This window comes from Ailuropoda melanoleuca, chromosome 2, assembly GCF_002007445.2.
Source record: "Ailuropoda melanoleuca isolate Jingjing chromosome 2, ASM200744v2, whole genome shotgun sequence".
Taxonomy (NCBI): Eukaryota; Metazoa; Chordata; class Mammalia; order Carnivora; family Ursidae; genus Ailuropoda; species Ailuropoda melanoleuca.
Window position 1 is genome coordinate 142,899,317 of NC_048219.1, and position 23,631 is coordinate 142,922,947.

Genomic DNA, 23,631 nt, shown 5'->3' on the forward strand with positions numbered 1-23,631 from the left:
CTAGATCCATCCATATTATTGCAAATGGCAAGACGTCATTCTTTTTTATGACTAATATTTCATGTGTGTATATTCCACATCTTTTTTATCCATTCATCAGTCAGTGGACATTTGGGCTGCTTCCATAATTTGGCTATTGTAAATAATGCTGTGATAATCATAGGGGTCCATATATCTTTTTGAATTGTGTTTTTGTATTCTTTGGGCAAATACCCAGTAGTGGAATTATTGGAATCATAGGGTGGTTCTAGTTTTAACTCTCTGAGGAACCTCCATACTGTTTTCCTCAGTGGCGGCACCGGTTTGCATTCCCACCAAAGGTGTAGAGGGGTCCCTTCTCTGCATCCTCACCAACATCTGTTGTTTCCTGTGTTTTTTATTTTAACCATTTTGACAGGTGTGAGGTGATATCTCGTTTTTTGTTTGTATATTTATCTTAAAGAGATTTTACTTATCTATTTGCCAGAGAAAGAAAGTGCAAGAGAGCGCACAAGCAGGGGGAGCAGCAGACAGAGGGAGAAGCAGGCTCCCCACTGAGCAGGGAGCCCGATGCGGGACTTGATCCCAGGACCCTGGGATCATGACCTGAGTCAAAGGCAGACGCTTAACTGACCGAGCCACCCAGGTGTCCTGTTTTGTTTTGTTTTGTTTTGTTTTTTATGCTGCCCACAAGAGATTCATTTTATTTTTTTAATTTTTTTAATGATTTTTTATTATATTATGTTAGTCACCATACAGTACATCCCCGGATTCCGATGTAAAGTTCGATGCTTCATTAGTTGCGTATAACACCCAGTGCACCATGCAATACGTGCCCTCCTTACTACCCATCACCGGTCTATCCCAATCCCCCACCCCCCTCCCCTGTTTTGTTTTTAAGATTTTATTTATTTGAGAGAAAGAAAGAGTGAGTGCGAGAGAGTGAGAGAGAGAACACAAGCAGGGGGAAGGGGCAGAGGGAGATGGAGAAGAAGAATCCCCACTGAGCAGGGAGCAAGCTGGGGGACTCGATCCCAGGACCCTGGGATCATGACCTGAGCCAAAGGCAGACATTTAACCAGCTGAACCACCCAGGCACCCCCTCATTGTGGTATGGTTTGCATTTCCCTGATGATGAGTGATGTTGAGCATCTTTTCATGTATCTGTTGGCCATCTGGGTGTCTTCCTTGGAGAAATGTCTGTTCCTGTTTTCTGCTCATTTTTGGGTTGGATTACTTGTGGGGTTTTTTGGTGTTTAGAGTTGTATAAGTTCTTTATATATTCTGGATACTGACTTTTTTTTTTAAAGATTTTATTTATTTATTTGACAGAGATAGAGACAGCCAGCGAGAGAGGGAACACAAGCAGGGGGAGTGGGAGAGGAAGAAGCAGGCTCATAGCGGAGGAGCCTGACGTGGGGCTCGATCCCATAACGCCAGGATCACGCCCTGAGCCGAAGGCAGACGCTTAAACCACTGTGCCACCCAGGCGCCCCTCTGGATACTAACTCTTTATTGGAAATGTCATCTGCAAATATCTTCCCCAATTCAGTGGGCTGTCTTTTAGTTTTTTGATTGTTTCCTTTACTGTGCAGAAACTTTTTATTTTGATGTAGTCCCAATAGTTCATTTTTGCTTTTGTTTCCCTTGCCTCAGGAGATAAATCCAGAAAAAGGTTGCTATGGCCAATGTCAAAATCCTGTGCTCTCTTCTCGGATTTTTATGGTTTCAGGTCTCCCATTTAGGTCTTTAATTCATTTTGAGTTTATTTTTGTGTGTGGTGTAAGAAAGTGGCCCAGTTTCATTCTTTTCAAGTAGCTGTCCAGTTTTCCCAGCACCAGTTGTTAAAGAGACTGTCTTTTTCCCACGGCATATTCTTGATTCCTTTGTCCTTTATTTGAAGATTAATTGACCATATACTCATGGTTTTATTTCTGGACTCTCTATTCTGTTCTATTGCTCTATGTGTCTCTTTTTGTGCCAGTACCATACTGTTTTGATTACTATAGCTTTGTAGTATATTTTGGTACCTCGGATTTTGATACCTTCAGTTTTGTCCTTCTTTTTCAAGATTGCTTTGGCTATTCAGGATCTTTTGTGGTTCCTACAAATTTTAGTATTATTTGTTCTAGGAACAATGCTGTTAGTATTTTTTTTTTATTTTTTTAAAGATTTTATTTATTTATTTGAAAGAGATAGAGACAGCCAGCGAGAGAGGGAACACAAGCAGGGGGAGTGGGAGAGGAAGAAGCAGGCTCATAGTGGAGGAGCCTGACGTGGGGCTCGATCCCATAACGCCGGGATCACGCCCTGAGCCGAAGGCAGACGCTTAACCGCTGTGCCACCCAGGCGCCCCTGCTGTTAGTATTTTGATTGGGATTGCATTGAATTTGTAGATTGCTTTGGGTAGTATGGATTATTTATTTATTTATTTATTTATTTATTTATTTATTTATTTGACACGGAGAGAGAGAGACAGCACAAGCAGGGGGAGTGGGAGAGGAAGAAGCAGGCTCCCAGTGGAGGAGCTTAATCTGGGGGTCGATCCCATAACGCCAGGATCCTGCCCTGAGCCGAAGGCAGACATTTAACGACTGAGACACCCAAGCGCCCCTAGTATGGACATTTTAATGCATGGAATATCTTTCTGTTTGTGTTGTTTTCAATTTCTTTCATCAGTGATTTATAGTTTTTAGAATACAGATCTTTTACCTCCTTGATTAATTTTATTCCTAGATATTTTATTATTTTGGTGGAATTGTAAATGGGATTGTTTTCTTAATTTCTCTTTCTGCTGCTTCATTATTAGTGTATGGAAATGCAATGGATTTTTGTATATTGATTTTGTATCCTGCAACCTAACTGAATACCTTTATCAGTTCTAGTAGTTTTTTGGTGGAGTCTTTAGGGTTTTCTATACAAAATATCATGTCATCTGCAAATAGTGAAAATTTTACCTCTCTCTTACCAATTTGGATGCCTTTTATTTCTTTTTATTGTCTGATTGCTGTGGCTAGGACTTCTGGTACAATGTTGAATAAAAGTGGTGAGAGTGGGGACACCTGGGTGGCTCAGGCAATTAAGCCTCTGACTCTTGATCTCAATTAGCTCAGGTCTTGATCTCAGGGTCATGAGTTCAACTCCCATGTTGGGCTCCAGGCTGGGCAAGGAGCCTACTTAAAAAAAAAGTGGTGAATTGATAATCTTTGTCTTTTTCCTGATCTCAGGGGAAAAGCTCTTAGTTTTTCACCATTAAGTATGATGTTAGCTGTGGGTTTTTCATAAATGTCCTTTATTATTTTGAGGTATATTCCCTTTAAACCTACTTTGTTAAGGGTTTTTGTCAGGAATGGATATTGTACTTTGTCAAATGCTTTTTCTGCATTTCTATTGAAATGATCATATTGTTTTAATCCTTTCCCTTGTCTTTTTTTTTTTTTTTTGAGATTTTACTTTTAAGTGATTTCTACACCCAACACAGGGCTCGAACTTACAACCCTAAGATCAAGCGTCACATGCTCTACCAACTGAGCCAGCCAGGTGCCCCTGTCCTTTCTCTTGTTGATGTGATGTATCACATAGATTGATTTGCGAATATTGAGCCACACTTGTATACTGAGAATAAATCCACCTGATGGTGATTAATGATTTTTTTAATGTATTGTTGGATTCAATTTGCTAATATTTTGCAAGGATTTTTGCACCTATGTTCATCAGAGCTATTGGCCTGTATTTCTCTTTTTCTGTAGTGTCTTTATCTGATTTGGTATCAGGATAATACTGGCCTCATTGAATGAATTTGGAAGCTTTCCTTTCTCTTCTATTTTTTCAAATAGTTTGAGAAGATTAGAATTCTTTAATTTTCTTAAAAGAATAAAATTCTTTAAATGTTTGGTAGAGGGGCTCCTGAGTGCCTCAGTCAGTTAAGTGTCTCTTGATTTCAGCTGAGGTCATGATCTCAGGGTTTGAGATCAAGCCCTGCCTCAGGCTCTGTACTAGGGGTAGAGCCTGCTTAAGATTCTCTGTCTCCCACTCCCTCTGCACCAGTCCCCCCTACCCCCAAATAAATAAATAAATAAATAAATACATGTTTGGTAGAATTCACCAGTGAAGCTATCTGGTTCTGGACTTTGGTTTCTTGGGAGTTTTTTGATTACTCAATCAATTTCATTACTAGTAATCTGTCTGTTCAAATTTTCTGTTTATTCCTAATTCAGTTTGGGAGGTTATATGTTTCTAGGAATTTATCCATTTCTTCTAGGTTGTCCAGTTTGTTGATATGTAATTTTTCATAATATTTTCTTATAATCCTTTTCTATCTCTGTGGTGGCAGTTGTTATTTCTCTTCTCTCGTTTCTGATTTTGTTTACTTGGGTGGCCGGCTTCCTTCCTTCCTTCCTTCCTTCCTTCCTTCCTTCCTTCCTTCCTTCCTGATGAGTCTGTTTACAGGTGTTTCAATTTTGTTGATCTTTTCAAAGAACCAGCTCCTAGTTTCATCAATCTTCTCTCTCTCTTTTTTTAGTTTCTATTTCATTTGTTTCTGCTCCAATCTTATTTTCTTTCCTTCTACTGGTTTGGGGCTTTGTTTACTCTTCTTTCTCTGGCTCCTTTAGGTGTAAGGTTCGGTTGTTATTTGAGATTTTTCTTGCTTCTTGAGGTAGGTTTGCATTGCTGTAAACTTCCTTCTTAGAACAGCTTTTATTGCATCCCAACAATGTTGGACTGTGGCTTTTTCATTTTTTTTTTATTTTTTTTAAAGATTTTATTTATTTATTTATTTGACAGAGATAGAGACAGCCAGTGAGAGAGGGAACACAAGCAGGGGGAGCGGGAAAGGAAGAAGCAGGCTCATAGCGGAGGAGCCTGATGCGGGGCTCGATCCCATAACGCCGGAATCACGCCCTGAGCCGAAGGCAGGCGCTTAACCGCTGTGCCACCCAGGCGCCCCTCATTTTTGTCTCCACATATTTTTTATTTCCTCTCTTATTTCCTGGTTGACCCATTCGTTGTTTAGTAGCCTGTTATTTAGCCTCCATATATTTGTGTTCTTTGCAGATTTTTTCTTGTGGTTGATTTCTAGTTTCACAGTGTTGTGGTCAGAAAAGATGCATGGTATGACTTCAGTGTTTTTGAACTTGTTGACACTGGTTTTGTGGCCTAAGTTATGATCTATTCTGGAGAATATTCCATGTTTACTTGAAAAGAATGTGTGTCCCACTGTTTTAGGATGGAATGTTCTGAATATATCTGTTAAATCCACCTGGTCGAAAGCTACTGTTTTTTAATCGATTTTCTGTCTGGGTGATGTATCCATTGATGTAAGTGGGGTGTTAAAGTCCTGTACTATTATTCTGTTACTTTCAATTACTTCCTTTATGTTTGTTTTTAGCTGTTTTATGTATTTGGGTGTTCCCATGTTGGGTGCATAAATATTTACAGTTGTTATACCTTCTTATTGTGCTGTTCCTTTTATGATTATGTAGTGTCCTTCTTTGTCTCTTGTTACAGTCTTTGTTTTAAAGTCTAGTTTGTCCAATGTAAGTATTACTACCCTGGTTTCCTTTTCACTTCCATTTGCATGATAAATGCTTTTCCATTCCTTCACTTTTTTTTCCTTTCCATTTATTTATTTTTTTATTTATTCATTCATTCTTCCAGTTTTTTATTTAAATTCTAGTTAGTTGACATATAGTGTAATATTGGTTTCAAGAGTAGAACTTAGTGATTCGTCACTTACACATAACACCCAGTGCTCAACACAACAAGCGCCCTCCTTAATACGCATCACCCATTTAGCCCACTTCTTCACTTTTAGTTTGCATGTATCTTTAGGTCTGAAATGAGTCTCTTGTAGGCAACATATAGATGGGTTTTGCTTTTTTATCCATTCCTACATCTTTTGATTGAAGCAGTTAGTCCTTTCACATTCAGAGTAATTACTGATAGGTATGTGCTTATTGCCATTGTGTTACTTATTTTATGATTGTTTTTATAGGTCTTCTCTGTTCATGTCTTCTCTTGTTCTCTTCTCTCACAGTTTGCTGGCTTTCATTAGTGATATACTTGGTTGCCTATTTTTTGCATATCTAATACTGGTTTTTGATTTGTGGCTTCCATTAGGTTTATATACAACATTTTATGCCTGTGGCAGTCTATATTAAGTTGATGGTTGCTTAAGTTTGAACCCATTCTAAAAGCACTAAGTTTGTATTCCTCTCCCCGCCATGTTTTAGGTATATGGTGTCATACTTTACATTCTTTTATTTTGTGAATCCCTTGACTGATTTTTATAGATATACGCAATTTTACTACTTTTGTGCTTCCTACTTTTCTTACTCCTGCTTATGGTCTTTCCTTTCTACCCACAGCGTCCTCTTTAACATTTCTTGTAAGGATGGTATAGTGCTCATGATTCCTTTAACTTTTGTTTCTCTGGGAAACTCTTTATCTTGCCTCTATTCTGAATGATAGCCTTGCTAGATAGAGTACTCTTGGCTGCAGGTTTTTTGGTGGTTTTTTTTTGTTTGTTTGTTTGTTTAGCATTTTGAATATATCATGCTAGTTTCTTCTGACCTGCAAAATTTCTGCTGAAGAATCAGCTGATAGTATTATTGGGTTTTCCCTGATGTAGCTGTTTTCTTTTCTCTTACTGCTTTTAAAATTTTCTCTTTATTAGTACTTTTTGCCATTTTAATTACTATTTGTTTTGGTGTGAACTTCCTTGGGCTGATTTTGTTGTGGGCTCTCAGTGCCTCCTGGCTCTAGATTTCTTTTTCCTTCCCCAGATTTGAGAAGTTTTCAACTATTATTTCTTCAAATAAATTTTCTGTCCCTTTTCTCTCTTTTCTTCTGGGATCCCTGTAATGTGAATGTTATTATGCTTGATGGTGTCACTGAGTTCTCTTAATCTATTTCTATTTTAATAACTCATTTTTCTCTCTCCTGTTCAGCTTCATTGCTTTCCATTACTCTGTCCTCCAGGTTGTTGATCCATTCTTCTGCTTTCCTCTAGTCTGCTATTCCCTTTAGTGTATTTTTAATTTCAGTTATTGAGTTATTCATCTCTGCTTCTTTTTTATGTTTTCTGTCTCTTTGTTGAAGGTCTCACTGAGGTCCTCCACTCTTTTCTCAAGTCCAGTGAGTATCTTGTTGACCATTAATTTAAATTATTTATCGGGTGCATCTGCCCGGATCTGTTGGAAGAGCATGCAACTTGTGATCTCAGGGTTGTGAGTTCGAGCCCCACATTGGGTGTAGAGATTACTTAAAAATAAAATCTTAAAAAAATTATCAGAAATATTACTTGTCTCCATTTCATTTAGCTCTCTTGCTGTGATTCTGTCCTGTTCTTTCATTTGGGACATATCCCTCTGTTTCTTCATTTGTCTACCTCTCTTTGTCTGTTTCTGTGTTAGGAAAGTCTGCTGTGTGTCCTGCTCTTGAAAGTAGTGGCCTTATGAAGAAGAGGTCCTGTAGTGCCCTGCAGTGCAATGTCCTCTGTTCCCCAGAACCTGGCACTTCAGGGGTTTCTCCCATGTGTGTTGTGTGTACCTTACCATGTAGCTAAGTCATCTGTGATGGCTCTCTGCCTATTGTGGATAGGGTTTGGTCCCTGTGTTGTTAGAGGGCCAGTCTGGAGCCACCCCGGGCTTGAGTCAAGTCAGCCCAGGTGTTTGCCAGAGATGTAGTAGCCCCAAAATGCAAGGAACTCTCCCTGTGTTGTCCCCTGAGAAGCTTTTGTGGGTAGGCCAGGCCTGCAATCAGACCAACTGTCTGCTCCGAACCCACTGCTGGGGCCACAGTCTGACTAGCGTGTATGGTTATCTTCCCCTCTGCCCAAGGCAGGAGTCCCTTTAGAGTGGTGCTGGCCCCTGCTGGGGCTGCTTGCACACTGCCAGGCTTGTGGCACTGCTTCAGACAGGCTTTGACCAAAGGCATATTGGAGGATGCAGGTCTACAGGAGAACTCAGGGGCAGGGCGTGCAGTGCCAGAAGGTCCACCCCGGTCCCCTGTGGGAGGGGAGTTGCATCCGCCTGGGAAACTGCCCAGGCTGGGGTGGAGGGGGCAAGTCTGCAGGAGAGCATAGGGGTAGGGTGTGCTGTTAGCAAGCTAGGTGGACAGTGTTGGTACTTTGTTGGTTACCACAGGTGTCTGTGTATCTAGGCTGCAATGTGGGGGAGGGAAATGGTGGCCATCAGCTCTTTTATTCTTGGAGAAGTCTCCCAAATTTCCCTGCCCCTCCAGCGCATGCTCTGAGATTAGTAAACAAATCTCCCTCCTGTGTACCCCAGGCATTTTCCATCTGCTGTTTCTAGCGCTGTGTGTCCACAGGGCTGTTTGTTTTGCTGCCTCTTTAAGAATGGGGACTCAATTTCCTATCATTTTCCTGGCTCTGCCCGAGCCAAACTCACTGATTTTTAAAGTTCTAGGTGTTAAGTCCCACTGATTATGAAAAACTCAGGAAGCCAGACCCCTTGGGCCTTCAAATCCAAATATTATGGGGATTTGTCTTCCACGTGTCGTGCTGGAGTCCCTGGGGTGCCTGGGGTGAGGGTCTGTTTCTCTCCTTTCTCCATACCAGCAGCATCTCTCCCTCCTGTGGCCAATTACAAAGGTCCTTTTGACTCTCAACACATCTGCCCTTCCCAACCTCTTCGATGTGGCCTCTACTCTACATTTAGCTGTGGGGAGTCTGTTTTGGCCGTCATTTTCTGGTTTATTTCTACCGATGTGGGTGTTATCTAGTTGTATCCATGGGATGAGATGAGCTCAGACTCTTCCTGCTCTGCCACCTTTAAGCCTCATGCTCTTTAGTCTTCTCACTAGCTGGAATGGACGTGACCCCGTTAGAAACCATATGTTGGAGGTGACTTTGCTTTCGACATCCTGGTCCTTGAATGACTTCATGGAGTAGGGTACCCATTGACTGTCACAACCCAGATCTATTTCATGAGTGAGGACAAAACTTTCATTGGGTTAAGCCATTGAAATCCTTGGGTTTATTTATACAGTGGCTAGTGTTACTAGTATTACTACAAAACTTACTCCCTTCCATTGGGATCCTTGAGTTAAGAATAAACCCTAAAATATATACCATTGCAGAGGAAGGCAACAAGATTGGTATTGGAGGCTAACAAGATGAAAACCCATGTTATATAACAGCAAATTATTTAATAAAACTGTTGTCCTCAATTCCTTGGTGAGCAAAAAGTCTACTGAGTCATGGCTCTAAAAGAGGTTGGAAAACCCAAAGATAGTGCCCATCAGTTCTTATTTGCTTTGCTTGTGTGTCAGCATAAGAGTCAAGCTCAGACAAGAATAGGCTGCTTTAAGAGGAGAAGTGAAAGGGAATAGAATGAGTCCAGAAATTCGGAGCCTTCTGCCTTGAAACCCAAAATATAAGTGATAACGTAGAAAAAAGGCTTTGAGCAACAGAAGCCCATTAAGACTTCTTTTTAAGCAAGTAGTGTCACCATTGCCATTTGAGGATGCTTTCTTCACACTCAAGACTGTTTTTTTTCCAGATAGCTTCAAGATGGTTGCCATTAAGTTGAAGGAGAGAGGCATGGGGGTTAGGATGTAAAGAAGTAAATCAGGCTCGAGAGTTAGGTCTAGCGAAGAACCCTATGTGTGCATACTGGCACATGGAAATGACTGAAAACAATTATTTCAGAAGCTTACTAAGTGTTGGAAGGAATTGTATTGCCAAAGAGTTCTTGAACCCAGACTAGAAAAACTTAGGTTGTTAGGGCCTTAAAACAATGCTTGGGAGCCCATACGTGCTACAACAGCTGCACAGACTCTCAGAGAGGGCACTCTCCCCTCTGCCCACTTCGGATGTGGCCATGGAGGTGCACGGACAAGCAAGGCTTGCAGGGGTGAGGGAGGAGCCGCAGAGAGCACCAGACAAGGGAGCTCCTCCCATAGAGCAGTCAGGGTCTAATCAAGGAACCATAGCAGACCCTCTCAGGTCCCTCCTTCCCCTGCGCCATAACCCCTTGTCTTTCACCTCTACTCTGAAAACTCTACCTACTGCCAACACATGCCCAAGGGATTGCTTTTTCTGGCTATAGGAATACATGGGACAAGCTGGAAATGCAAAGAGCATTAATGGCTCCAGAAACAGACCTCAGCTGCTGTAGGTGGACACATACTCCAGTTTCCTAACCCTTCAGGTGGGGAAACTGAGGCACGCTCTATGCTGTGACTGAGAGTTCATCTATGGGATGGAATCCCCACTGTCCATAGTGGAAATGGCTGGACAGCCCTCCCTTTATTGGCTTCCTTCTCTTCTCTGTCTCACTTTGTTCACTCTTTACCTCCCAAATAGACCCCTTACAGGGTCTGCTTCTGGCGGAACTCTGATCAAGACAGAATGTCTCCCACTGTCTGGGCAGGGGCTTCATAATGGCTTCACAATAATGTAAATGGGTACCTTTCCCACATTTCTACCATTTTACCAATTCTCTTCTATAGATGAACAGTTGAAACTATAGACTAAAAATTAATTAAAACTGTTGTTATCCTCAGTAGTAAACCTATTTTTTTCAAAATGTCTATTTAAGAATTCAGATTTATTATAGAAAAATTAAAAACAGATGAACAACAAGAAAAATGTGTATCCATTATCCTTCTACCTAGAAATCTTCATGGTTAGTGGATTAATTTTTATCTGTTCAGACCCATTCCATGCATTCATTTATTCACTCATTTTTCACTATCCCAAATCCTCACTTTTTTACTTTAAGTCAAAAGTCTTTTTAATTTATAGGCTTTCATGGACTAACTACTGTTAAGGAAATGCTACTTTCAGGAAAATATTAATCTTTCTTTTAGCTTTATTGAGGTATAGTGGACAAATAAAATTATAAAAAAGTTTAAATATACGATGTGATGATTTTTATATACCTATACTTTGTAAAATTCATTTACTATAAATTTTTTTTTTCTGGGCTCAGTCAGTGGAGTGTGCAACTCTTGATCTCAGGGTTGTGATTTCAAGCCCCACATCTGGTTTAGGGATTACTTAAAAAAAAAGTTGGGGCACCTGGGTGGCTCAGTCAATTAAGCATCTGCCTTTGGGTCCCTGCCCAGGGTTCTGAGATCGAGCCCTAGAGCGGGCTCTCTGCTCAGCAGGGAGTTTGCTTCTCCTTCTCCATCTGCGCACCCCCTGCCCCCCGCTTGTGCTCTCTCTCTCTCAAATAAATAAATCTTTTTTTTCTTTTTTTAAAGATTTCATTTATTTATTTGACGGAGAGAGAGACAGCCAGAGAGAGAGGGAATACAAGCAGGGGGAGTGGGAGAGGAGGAAGCAGGCTCCCAGCGGAGGAGCCCGATGTGGGGCTTGATCCCAGAACCCCGGGATCACACCTTGAGTGGAAGGCAGATGCTCAACGACTGCGCCACCCAGGCGCCCCAAATAAATAAATAAAATCTTTAAAACAAAAAGTTTAAAATTTTTTTTTCTTGGGCATAGCTATCTATGTACCAAGCACAGTTCTAGATGAGGATTTCTGTTCCTCAAGAAAAATGCATTCAAATGAACAATATGTACATACATAATATATATAATTATGATTATACATATTATATATATAATTAAAAAATAAATTGTTTAGTATCTTATCATGAAAATGCTATGGAAAAAAGAAAGTTAGAGCAGGGTGAGGGGAATCAGGATGGCTAGAGAGGGGATCGCAACATGGAAACATGAGGGTTAAAACACCCTCAGCGAGCATGAGGCATTTGAGCAAGGACTTGAAGGAGGTGCGGGTCTCTATGGGGTGCACACTCCAGGCAGAGTGAATAGCAGCAGAAGTCCCTAAGGAGAGCGGACCCAATGTGCTCCTGACATCGCAAGGAGGCCGGCCAGGCTGGAGCAGAGTAAGTGATGGGGAGATGGCTAGGAGTTGATGTCGGAGGGCAGCTGGGAAAGAGAGGACACAGTGTGTCTTGTAGACTTCTACTCTGTGCAGGACCAGGAGCCTCTGCAGGGTTTTGACCAGCAGTGACGTGATCAGACATACATTATTAAAGGATCACTCTGGCTTCTGTGGTGGCAAGAGACTGTAGGGGAGACAGCGGAGGCGCTACTGCAGTAACCCAGGTCGTACGTGGGGGCAGAGAGGACCACAGTGTTGCAGGGAGGGCTATGAGCAGTAGTTGGATTTGGGAAATAGATTTTGACACAAGGCTAAAAGGATTTCCTGAAGGATTGGATCTGGATACAAAAGAAAGGATGATGATGGCAGATGATTTGTGGGGTTCTGGCTTGAGCATTGGAAAGGATTTAGGTGCCAACAAGTGGATTAAGGAAGACTGTGGCTGGAGCAGGTTAAATGGGGAGGAGGGTCATAAGTTCTGTTAGGGACATGCTGAGTTTGAAATGTCTATGAGAAACCTGAGTAGACAGTTGGATTTATGGGTCAGGAGTTTAGGAGAGAGGTCTAGGCTAGGGCAGATGGTGCTTAAAGCCTTGACTGGATATGGTCAAAGGAGCGAGTATAGGCAGGGAAGAGAAGAGAACTAACATTAAAAAGCTGGGAAGAGGGGTGCCTGGGTGGCTCAGTCGGTTAAGCATCTGCCCTCAGCTCGGGTCATGATCTCAGGGTCCTGGGACGGAGTCCCGCATCGGGCTCCCTGCTCAGTGGGAAGTCTGCTTCTCCCTCTGCCCCTCACCCCGCTCATGTTATATCTCTCAAATAAATAAAATCTTAAAAAAAAAAGTTGGGGAGAAGAGGAGGAATGCAGAAAAGCCTGAGAAAGCAGAAGCAATGAGGCAGGAGATCCCAGAGGGTGGGGTTCTGGAAGCCAGAGGAAGAACTCATACAAGGAGGGAGCAGCCGCTGTGTTAGATGCTGCTGAGGGAGCCCATGACATGAGGACAGCAATGACTCTGGGTTTAGCAATATGGAGGCCACCTGTGACCTTGAGACATACAAAACCTAACTGGAGTAGGTTTAAGAGGGGAGCAATTAGAGCAGCCTTACTGAAAGGGTAACAAAGAAATGAGGTGGTGGGGAAATAGAGCCAACATAAGTCTTTCTATTATGTGCCCTTTAGGAAGGGGGATGGGGAAAATAACAGCATATTTGCATGATGATCGTAATGATCCAACAGTTACAATCAAATAAACTGATTATATAGTAGGGAGCTGGAAGAAAACACCCATAAAAATGTTTTCAAAAATGGGATTTACCATAAGTACCTTTCTGTAACTTACAATGTATATAATAAATATGTTCCTAGTCAAATAGTATGGCCTTACATTGTCATTTTTTTTAAAGATTTTATTTATTTATTTGACAGAGATACAGACAGCCAGAGAGAGAGAACACAAGCAGGGGGAGTGGGAGAGGAAGAAGCAGGCTCCCAGTGGAGGAGCCTGATGTGGGGCTTGATCCCACAACGCCAGGATCACACCCTGAGCCGAAGGCAGATGCTTAACCACTGTGCCACCCAGGTGCCCCTACATTGTCATTTTTAATGGCTCCAGAATATTCTGTTTTTTGAGAGTATCATAATTTGTTTAACCAGCCTCTTATCATTGGCTCTTTGGATGGTTTCCTTTTTTATTTTTACTTTTTTGATTTTATAAACAATCATGCAGGAAACATCCTTATAAATCAGTCCGATTTTCTGATTGTTGCCTTAGGATAAGCTCCCCAAAGTGGAAGTGCTGGAAAAGAAACAAACGTTGTATTATATTGTATTGTATTTTTAAGATTTTATTTATTTATTTGCCAGAGAGAGAGCACAAGCAGGGGGAGTGGGAGAGGGAGAAGCAGACTCCCCGCTGAGTAAGGAGCCTGATGTGGGGCTTGATCCCAAGACCCTAAAATCAGGACCTGAGCCAAAGGCAGACGCTTAACTGACTGAGCCACCCAGGCGTCCCAAATGAAACATTTTAAATAATTTTAATGCATATCAGTCTGGCCAGAGGTTTATCAATCTTATTAATTCTTTCAAAGAACCAGCTCCTAGTTTCGTTGATCTGTTCTACTGTTCTTTTGGTTTCTATTTCATTGATTTCTGCTCCAATCTTTATTATTTCTCTTCTCCCAAGCGTTTAGGCTTTATTTGCTGTTCTTTCTCCAGCTCCTTTAGGTATAAGGTTAGGTTGTGTATTTAAGACCTTTCTTGTTTCTTGAGGAAAGCCTGTATTGCTATATACTTGCCTCTTAGGACCGCCTTTGCTGCATCCCACAGGTTTTGAACAGTTGTGTTTTCATTTTCATTTGTTTCCATGAATTTTTTAAATTCTTCTTCTTTAATTTCCTGGTTGATCCCTTCATTCTTTCATAGGATGCTCTCTAGCCTCCATGTATTTGCATGCTTTCCAACTTTCCTCTTGTGATTGAGTTCCAGTTTCAAAGCATTGTGATCTGAAAATATGCAGGGAGTGATCCTAGTCTTTTGGTATCTGTTGAGACCTGATTTCTGACCCAGGATGTGATCTCTTCTGGAGAATGTTCCGTGTGCACTTGAGAAGAATGTGCATTTTGTTGCTTTGGAATGTTATGAGGGTATCTGTGAAGTCCATCTGGTCCAGTGTGTCATTCAAAGTCCTTGTTTCCTTGTTGATCTTTTGCTTAGATGACCTGCCCATTGTAATGACGGGGGGTGTTAAAATCCCCTACTATTATTGTATTATTGTCAGTGTCTTTCTTGGATTTTGTTATTAATTGGCTTATATAATTGGCTGCTCCCATGTTAGGGGCATAAATAAAAAAAAATGAAACCTTGCCATTTGCAATGACGTGGATGGAACTAGAGGGTATTATGCTAAGCAAAATAAGTCAGTCAGAGAAAGACATTATCATATGATTTCACTGATAATGTGGAATTTAAAGAAACAAGGCAGAGGATCAAAGGGGAAGAGAGGAAAAAATGAAACAAGATGAAACCAGAGAGGGAGACAAACCATAAGAGACTCTTAATCTCAGGAAACAAACTGAGGATTGCTGGATGGGAGGGGGGTGGGGAGATGGGGAGACTGGGTGATGGACATCGGGGAGGGTATGTGTTGTGGTGAGCACTGTGTGTTACGCAAGACTGATGAATCACAGACCTGTACCTCTGAAACAAATACTACATTATGTGTTAATAATAAAAAATAAATTAAAAAATAAAATTAAATTAATCTCCTCCCCCAAATTTAATACATATCGGAGAGCCCAAATTTCCTTTTTAGAATCGATCAAAGTCATTTGGGCTAATCCTTTATCACAGTTATATTTTTATATTATACCTATTTTATACTGTTACATTTGTGTGATGAACTGATTAATGTCTGCCTCTCCTACTAGACAGTAGACCAGTGGGGGGTGGGGGTCAGCAGCTTTTTTGCTCACCGCTGTATGCTCAGCTTCCGGCCCGAGCCTACCATTATAGTAGGCATTGAGTCGGTGCGGGTTCGGGAGTGAACGACGGAATGTAAAGCCTAATTCAGTGATGAGGGTAGAAGACCACATGGGATAATGTCATGCGGGGGTAGAATGAGGTGTGACTATTAGTCACCCCCAGTGCCTTGCCGAGTACCTGGTTTATAGCTATATATGTGTTTGTAATTGACTAAACCATGGATGAATGAGGTTATCACTTTTATAAAAGTCCACCTTCTGGTGTGGATTAATGAGTGGAATGGTAATAGATCCTCCCCAGGTCACTTCTTTGGAGAAAACACTGAGTCTGCATCTATATTTTGGCGCAGCTCTCAGTAGCCTGGCCCCCACGGCCAAACAAATCCTCCCTTTTTCCAGTGCTGAGCACCTTCTTCCAGTGGCCAGCAGGTGGCAACAGTCGGCCACTGAAGTGAGAGCGGAGCGCCCGAAGCCCTCTGGCTGGACAGTCTGGGCTGGAACACTGGCTGCTGTCCCTGGGCTCTGTCGGGCCCCGGTCTCTCGGAAATGCCCTGCAGGCCAGCCTGGAAGGCTCTTTCCCGGGAGGCAGGCTGCTCAGGTGCATTCCCGGGGACCCCAGGAGCAAGGGTCTTCCTTCAAGTGTCAAGAAAGAGGGGTCAGTTCTCCGCCTCTAAGAGTCCAACTCTGCGTTACAGGACGTTACGCATGTTACAGGATTTACATTTCCAAAGAGCTCTGTACTGGACAGCTCATGAGCCAAAAAACTGCATTTGAAAATCCGGACTTCTTCAGACTTAGAGATTTTATCCAGTTCACATCAAGTGACCTGCCTCTGTCATGGTCTCAGTCTGTCTGAAATAATCAGTTTCTGTTAATTTTTTTTTTCAGCCCAGCTCAGTGCCATGCAGACAGGCTGGGTTTTTTTAAAGATGTATTTATCTGACAGACAGAGAGAGAGTGCAACCAGGGGGAGCAGCAGAGGCAGAGGGAGAAGCAGGCTCCCTACTGAGGAGGGAGCCCAATACGGGACTAGCACCCAGGACCCCGCGATCATGACCTGAGCTGAAGCCATGGTCGAGTGTGAGCCGTGCCGTAAGACAAAGCAGAGTTGCAGAATCTGAAGCAGGGCCTTGGCCCCTGCAGCTCCAGGGTCTAACCACTTGACTGACTCAGGAAATGCTTTGCTGGCAAAATCCTTTTGCAGCCGGCATCTTGTTCTCGGGGACAGACACAAGAACAATGGGTGGGATACAAAATCCAACGTGTCGTACCCCTGCCCTCTGCCTGTAACCGGGGGGCGTGTTTTGAATTTTGTCACACAGATACTGGTAATAGCAATCGGAGGAAAACTAAAGAAGCTTGGGAGGCCTGGCTGAATGACAGATGAAGAACGGAGGCAGAGAAAAGAGGGAGTGGGAGAGAAGCCTCAGGCTGGGTCTCCAGAGCATGAGGGGAAACAGAAGCTGGAGAGCTGGTCAGAGAACCAGAGACGGAAAGACAGGTACGAACAGTATCTTTCAGAAGTTTGCTGGATATTTAAAACACACTCCTACCTTTGGCATTTTTTCAAGAGACAGAAACATTTGAATTGTTCTCAATTATATTTTTCTGCAGGTCTGAACCAGTGCCAAGACTAGACCCTGTAGGATCCTGGGTTTACATCGGTTATATAAGCAAACCAGTTTTTGCTGTGATCTGGAAGAGTCAAAACCATGAATGTTTTTCAGCTTCTATTTTGTCAGCTGCTTGACTTTCTATTCTGAGAGGTGCTAACTGTTAAACATTGTTATTCACTTGTGTTCCCTAAATAACTTTTAATTAGTTTTAATTTGGACCAAGAATGTTCTACTGTTGACACAATGACAGGAATTATCAAAAATAAAACGAATAAAGAACTCACTTCAGAAAAAACTTGCACTAATATTACAGTATTTTAAAATGTCTATCTCAGCAGAGACACAGCTAATTTACATTTTTAAATTTTATTTTTTGATGACTTTCCTCAAAGCCATAATCACATTGGTAAAAAGGTCACCAAAACATTATTTTTCACCTTGCATGCATTTTTCACAGTGGAATTTTTCTATTATTTTTCAGTGGAATGAATGCTTGGTGCAAGAAATGTAACCAAATCAGTAACCAGATGTAATCTTTAAAGCCCTGTGTTTTGCTGGATAGTGACTATTTATTACACAGTGAAAAATGAGGAGCAGTAATCCTTTCACCTTAAAAATTGCCAAAGAATGGGTGCCTAGGTGGCACAGTCGATTAAGTGTCTGACTCTTGGCCTTGGCTCAGGTTGTGATCTCAGGGTCTTGAGATCGAGCCCCGTGTCAGGCTCCACACTCAGCTGGGAGTCCGCTTGAGATTTTCTCTCTCCCCTTCCTCTGCCCATCCCCATGCTCGTGCACTCTCTCCCTCAAATAAATAAATAAATCTTTTAGAGAAAATAAAATAAAAATTGCCAATGAAAAGTTTGTCATGCCTGTCAGAATATCATAAAGCAGACAATACAAGGAATTCAAAAATAGTGTTGGAGTTTTTCGTCAAATCCCCCCTCTTCCGTCAGTTGTCCCCTAATCATTAGGGCATGATTCTAACAAAGCCTCAAACATTCCTTTGTCTGAAAAAAGTGACCCACTATCAAAGAGCTAGTAATCTTGGGGTCAGCCCTTTGTCTTTTCCAAAGTGAATAAAACCTTCTGAATCCAGCAGGGTGAAAATCTGGCAAAAATCAAAGAGAATTTCTGATCCATCAATGAAACACGCCACAAGAATCCTGCAGATGACACCAAGCTCGCTCCAGTTGAGTTCAAAACCCAACGAAGACATCAATGTGTGGGCGGGTTTCTTTGGTGAAAGCAAGCCTGTGATATGTAAGCTAAATGTCCAAGTTTGGTCATCAGCTGGGATCTCGTTTCCAGGCTCGTTTTCATCATCTCCTTAAGTACTTCTTAATTCGGTTTCGGGACCACTTAGCTACTTGCAGGTGAGCGGGATGGGCCTTGCATGTTCTGCACAACTGGCAGGATTATTTGGGATTCTGTAGCTCAGTGACAAGAGTCTGCATGCACTTGAGCACTTAGAGGGCTTTTCCTTATCTTTCTGTTTTAGAGGCCTGATGACAAAACAAAACATTTGTCAGCTTCATTGTTACCTAGCTAGACTTTAAAAGATTGGCTAGCCAAGACTGAATTTTATTCAAGCACCATTTTATCTGTCCTACTAATTTTAAGGACGTTGCCTGTTCTATGGCCGTGATCGGGACTATTTAAATGGCCAGCATCTGTGTGTTCTTTCTGTGTGCCGACCTGATGAGTTAGTCACAATTCTGGGCACACTGGGGGGCCTCTGGGGTATCTGGAGCTCCTCAATAGATATGTGCATCTGTCTGGAGCTTCAATTTTACTTGAAGATTTGGAGAAAAAAAATCAATTTAGGGGCGCCTGGGTGGCACAGCGGTTAAGCGTCTGCCTTCAGCTCAGGGTGTGATCCCCGCGTTATGGGATCGAGCCCCACATCAGGCTCCTCCGCTATGAGCCTGCTTCTTCCTCTCCCACTCCCTCTGCTTGTGTTCCCTCTCTCACTGGCTGTCTCTCTCTCTGTCGAATAAATAAATAAAATCTTTTAAAAAGAATTAAAAAAATTAATCAATTTAACCATTTATTTAATGTGCTGCCAATTCTTTAATTTGCTGTGAAGCAAACAAAATTATGCATTAGCTATGTTCTGACTAAAACCCAAATGTTGACTGATAGTTACAGTGATAGAATAACAACTTGTAAACCAAGAAGTGTGTCTGTTTAGCTGTCAGAATTCCAGCCAGAAGCCAACTAGGCACGCTGAGAAAAAAGTAGGATGACACTGGTCCTGGGAGGGTGATGGGGCATGACCCCACTGGGCCACCAGGTGAGGCAGGACAAAGCCTCCTGCTCCCATCTCCTGTCTACGTCGTATGTGGTTGGACAGGAACTCTAAGGACTATTGGAAGAAGGAAAAGGAAACCTCTGATCCAAGGGAACAGGACCCATCGTGTTAGGTGAGATCCTGGAAAACCTGGACCGGCCAAATGTGGGCGGCACGGTTAAGGACGTGTCCCCCTACCTCAGCAAAGACTGCACTGGGCAGGAGCTCTCTGAGGTACAAAGACATCCTCCAAGAACAGCACCCAAGACTCTCCCTGACCTGGCCATGGCACCTCCCGACTCCCTGTGCCTGAGTTTCTACCTTTAATGAAGACCACCCTTGAGCACCCCATCAGTGGGCCTCCTACCCCTCCCCAGCCTGCCTGCTGTGGGCAGTGCAGCCTTGCTCAGGTCCAGTCCTAGCCTGTGAGCGAGCTCCCGCCCTTGACCCTGGTCCAGGCTTCCAGTTCCTGTCTTCATGTGACCCACTCCCAAGACTGCAGACTGGGTCCAACCAATGAAGAATTTAAAGCCTGATTTTTCTGTGAAAATAAATACAAATGCAAAATTCACGTGGATGTCTGAGATACAAGACCTCGGATGTGATGGGTGCTGTACACGGTCCCTTTGAACAGTTCCTCAGCCCCTTGGGAATGCATTCGTCCTCCTCTGCCATTAGAGTGTCACCAGCAGACAGGTTTGAGAAGCCCGGCTCTGAGAAGCATCACTACGAGGTGAAGGAGACAGCCCACATGGGAAGTCCTCCCTCAAAATCGGAGACTGTGCTCTTTGGAGGCCATGTGGAAATTCCATACAGTTCCAGACCCCTGGCGTCCTAACTGAGCATGATGCAACGCCTTTATTCCCCCTTCCTAATCCGTGCAAAATGCCGGAGGAATAAAACCAGTTTTGTTTCTTAATGGCTCATAAAATGTGCCAATTTTGTACAGGCTGCTTTTTTCTATTTTTCTGTAAAATTGTTTTCAGAAACACTTAAAGTTGTTTGTGAAATTCGACTTTATGTTGCCTATTTTTCATTTCAAGAAAGATAGAGGCAGCTCTGGCTGATGCGGGGGAACCTGAGCTCAGAGAGCACGATGTAGGGTCCAGGGGCCTCCGGGCTTCGACAGGAGGATGCTTGTAGCGCAACCCCTGCGTCCTCGGCTCCATCGCCCCTCCCCGCCCCCCTCGCCCCGTGTAGACACGGAAGAGCCTTTCTGAGCACAAGGCCGTCACTCTGGAAGGGACCAAGGTGACAGGGAGGGGGCCTCCTTGTCCTAGACAAACAACAGCTGCCCCATTACCTGGCCTTTTCGTGTTTTCTCCTGCCGGGAGGGCTTTCAGGATACATCTTGAGTGGGCAGAAATGCACCACAAGGGGTCTCTAATTTGAGATCTGATTGTGATAGTCTGGTTCCAGCCAGGTCAGTTCTAGGTCTAATTCAATGAATTCTGGATTAAGTTTGAAGGATCTGACCCTTCCCAGACAGCCCCTCAAGGCTCTGCCTCTTAAAAATAAAATTTCCCAGAGACCGATCTTCGGCGTGTGTTTCCTAGAGAAGAATGACTGGCAAATTCGGAGGATTGTACTTCTGTATCTGTTTCTATTCTGGCAGCTAATTAGCATGTCGGCTAGGAGGCTTTTGTGCATTTATTACAACTGTCACCTTAAGAGCATATTTACAGGGTCCTGGCTCTGAGACAAACACCCCCGTACCCCCGGTTGCACAGGGCTTGTGTGTCCCTTTTGCCCTAAACCAGAGCCTTCTCTTGTATCATATGCGTGAGCCCTGATACCTTGCAGATGGAAATTCATCCCTGAGATGAAGAGAGATCATCTGCCACCTCCCAGATGGCTTTAGGAAGGGCAAAGAAAGATTCAGAGGAACTAAGCTAAGGAAGTGAGAACAAGGGAATCCAGTTGGGTTAATTCTAAGGGACACATCAGGGAGCTTCCCGGTAGTATGGCCTGAATCACTCTATGGGACTTGGGGAAAATAACCTATGCCTACAAGGAGAGGCCAAAGGAAAAAGTTGGCTGCCTGGGACGGGGTGGTGTGAGGGTTGAAGACGTGGGGTGAGGGTGGGGAGCTGGAGGACAAAGCAGACGGGGATCAAGGGGTACACTGAGCAAGCCAGGCAGTGTTGGACTTGTGACCATGCCGTGTTTATTATGTCCTGCCTTTTCTCCCGCTTCAAAGACAGTGACCTGGAGGAGAACGGGATGCGTGCATGCCCTTTGGCTCTCCTGGCCACCCCCAGGGACAGGAGGCAAGCACTACTTGTTTGCAGGCATAAATGCTCATGTTTGAGTTTTAAAACTCCATTTCCTCACCCCAAAATTATGTGTGGTGTGTGTTCATGGTGTGCCTTTGTGCTCTCTGATTTTGCCTTTCCAAAGCCAGGCTCTTCTCCAAAAATCCATTCTGGCAGAAGATCAAGGGAGGACCCAGTGTTCTCCAGCTAATGATAGAATTCCGAAGTGAAGCTCTCCCAGCATCACCCAGAAAGAACCCAGAATTGGCAATCTGGCTCTGACGACGGCAGCATATGTCCCCGCACAGGCCGTGCACCCTGTCTGAGCACCAGCTCCGTCCCTGGCCGGCAGAGGGACTCGCTTGGCCTGGCCTGGGCAGATGGTGCCTGGCGACCTGCCACCCGGGCTCTTCTCCATTGTCTCTGGTGCGCCGCTCAGCGCAGCCCACTCCCAGCCCTCCCCATGGCCTCGGAGCCACAGCCTTGCCCCTTGCCCCTGTGACGGGGCTGCGGTTTGCTGCTTCTGACAGATTCCTCCCCGACAGGCAAGATGAAAGGCAGGAAGTGTGCAGTTCCAGTTCCCACAGCAGGAGTGGTTTGGCCACACTGTATGGCATTTACGGTCCCGTCGCAGGCTCTGGGAGGCTGACCTCAGGCCCAGGACCGGTCTGGCGTTGCACACACGGGGTGCTGCTCACCCTGCGTGGAGCCGCTCCTTGCCACCGCCTGACCACCCAGCCATCTCCTCAGAAGCTCACTTCTCCAGGGGCCCCCTACTGCCCGGAGGGCCCTGCCCTAGAGAGAGTCCACTTCCTCCCAGGCCACTCCCAGGCCCTGGTGGCCTGTTTCTGAGCCATTAAGTGGAGCTTTCCCTGCTTTTCCATTTCCCTGTGAACAGGAAAGTGCCTCCAGCTCTTCCAAGCAGAGGACTGGAAACCCCCAGTATTCTAAAAAAGTGGCAGAAATTGACCCACTGAGACCCAAAGCAAAAGGAAAAAAAAGAAAAAGGCAAGGCCTTGCTGTGTTCTGTGAGTAACCGCTGGCCCTTCCTGCAATCATCCCGGTCGGCTAGAGGATTCTTCTATAAACACACCATCTTTCCCATAAGACATAAGTAAGTATCGCTTCCACCCACACTCAGGATGTCAGAGCTTTGGAAGAATGATTTGTTCTGGACCAGAAAAAGAACTTGCAGGAAGAATGCCATGTCTCTTCCTCCAGGTGTGTGCCATGTGGCTGTGTTACGGGGGTAGTGGGGACTGTAAGTGTCCGTTTCCTGGCTTTGGTGCAGTTAAACCAAACCCTCCACCGTCAGGCTGCAGGAAGAGCATGTGTGCACTTCATTTCCTCGGGGATGGTTTTTAAAAGTGGCTCTGCCGCACCTGATCACAATCAGATGTGTTCCACGGGAAACGGGCAATTGGAAAGTGCAGCAAAGCCCGCTCACGCGGCCCCCAGATAGAGCTTCCACTCTTGTTCAGCAGGAGCCACTGAAGACAGGTACTCAGGGACTGTAGTGTGCTTTGGTGCCTTTTCTGGGGCAGCTCGTTAAGGTCGAGACCACCTCAGCGTTGACAGGACAACCCTTCCCGTGTGTTCCAGGAGAACGTAATTGACTACAAAACCTTTTTTCGATGTCACCACTGCCAGATACAAACCCAATTAGCAGCAGAGTTAACTCAGATGCATCCTGGGAACAAGGAAATCTCACGTTCTACAGCTAGTCAGACCCCTGGAATGCTGACACGTGTGGATGTTGCCAGGAAGGTGGGATCCTGGGGACCCCAGGGGGCTGCTCTCTCGCAGAGCCCACACGTTCCTTGGATGGCACAGCCTTCCGTGCTGGATGGATCCCACATCGGGTACTAACAGTCAGAGCCTGGCTCCTGTCTGCTCAACGTCCCTGTGTGGGGGGCATCACACTTTTATTCTGAAGCCAGGGATACTCAAAAGAAGTCATCCAGCTCTTAATTCAAGTACGGCTCACGACCCCCTTCACATCTCTGGGTGGATTTAAGAAACCCTTTCTTTCTTGTTATTTGAAACTTTTCCTGAGGGCTAAGGAACCATACATTCAGACTCTACCGAGTAAAAGCAAACAAGTCATTTCAAGGCACAGAAGGAGGCTC

The 23,631-nt window shown here is 44.0% G+C and overlaps 1 long non-coding RNA gene across 2 annotated transcripts in view; it reads left to right on the forward strand.

Moving 5' to 3' along the window:
- Positions 1-18,836, forward strand: part of LOC117801098 — a 63,587-nt gene extending 44,751 nt beyond the window's left edge. Inside the window, exons 3-5 of one of the 2 annotated variants that reach the window (XR_004623498.1) lie at positions 16,664-16,842; positions 16,956-17,107; positions 18,054-18,836. This is a non-coding gene — a long non-coding RNA (uncharacterized LOC117801098). Of the gene's footprint in view, positions 1-16,663; positions 16,843-16,955; positions 18,034-18,053 lie in introns of those variants that run through there. The other variant, XR_004623497.1, reaches the window with a different exon arrangement.
- The last annotated feature ends 4,795 nt before the right edge of the window (positions 18,837-23,631 follow it).